The sequence below is a fragment of the Octopus bimaculoides genome, chromosome 20 (genome assembly GCF_001194135.2).
Source record: "Octopus bimaculoides isolate UCB-OBI-ISO-001 chromosome 20, ASM119413v2, whole genome shotgun sequence".
In the NCBI taxonomy this organism is placed as follows: domain Eukaryota; kingdom Metazoa; phylum Mollusca; class Cephalopoda; order Octopoda; family Octopodidae; genus Octopus; species Octopus bimaculoides.
In genome coordinates this window covers 29,481,658-29,483,035 of record NC_069000.1, presented here as the reverse complement: position 1 = coordinate 29,483,035, position 1,378 = coordinate 29,481,658, and positions in this window count along the sequence as shown.

Genomic DNA, 1,378 nt, shown 5'->3' with positions numbered 1-1,378 from the left:
CCCTATTAATTTCATCGTCTTTTGAATTATGAACATATTTACATCATAAGGGTTTTTTCGTTGTAAGGCTTCTTTTTTAGTTGATTTTCACCTAGCAAAACTTATCGTAGATGGCGTAATAAGTCACACTCGGACAAGGTCGGGTTATACTGCTAGTATATATATATATATATATATATCCATTACGTTCCTGCTAGGTAGAAAACGAATCACAAGTTTGCACACAAAGTACATCCTCATATACTATATATATAACGAAACAATAGATATAAAAAATTGAAGATAATTTGATACTTATCATTAAATGTACGGCACTAATTCGTTTTGGCGAGCATGTTTAAAAATATGAATTTTTCTGCCTTAAAAACGGTTTTCTACGTAATCCATCTGAACTAGTACCTCCTGAAATAGACTGGACTGAAGAGAGAGCAACTGTCATCACGCAGCGCATCATAGTTCTTTCCATTTGACAGAACCATGGAATACCTGGAATAATCGATCTGTAAAGTACAACTGGTCGTTCGATCGACAACCTCCATATCATAAAAGTATTCGATCCGGGCTAACCTGAAGCTAAGTAACACTAACAATATATTTGTTATTGTATGTTTTTCCACTCCTAGACAACTATATCAGGCCTGCTGTGTGCAATAAATAAAGATTTTTTAATGGGAATTTCACATTAATATTTCCTATATTAAAATGTGTTTATGGACTCAATGTCGATAGTATTTATATGTTTATCTCAGGGCAATCCTTCTTACATACTGTATTCAATATTGTTTTAGTTACAACACCATGGAATGTTAATACACTGGTGACATTTTGCTGTTGCAGCTGATTGCATGTATTGTCTTTACAAATAAGTGACATAGCTGACATTTTCGACTGTATCCCAAGGATTTTAAAGACTTCACTAGTTCTTTTGTTCAACCAGTATTTTCTACCTATCCTTTGCTGTTAGATTTCAAAAATATAATTTACAAATCGTGACATCGAGAATCTACAAGAAGCTAAAGGCATAGCCTGCCAGTGTTGGCACCATTCTAAAGTTTAAGCTTTCAATACTCATATATAATTGTTGATGGTATGCAATGTTATTTCTCCGTATTTTTATTAAGGTAAAACCGTACGGCGTTCTGGGGTTGCAGCAAATATCTTCCAGAAACAAATATTTTTTGAGAAGTTCACGCCTGTTTCATAAAAGCTTTCCTTCGTTTCTGAGCCCTTGGTTCAAGTATTCATTTTTGTTGCTGTTTATTACATGTTGTCTGAGTGATACTGCATGATACTTAAATACTGTCCAGCTTGATCTCAGGCTTCTGAGATAGTGTCTGTGTATATCGATATATCTGTAATATCAATATATATATATATA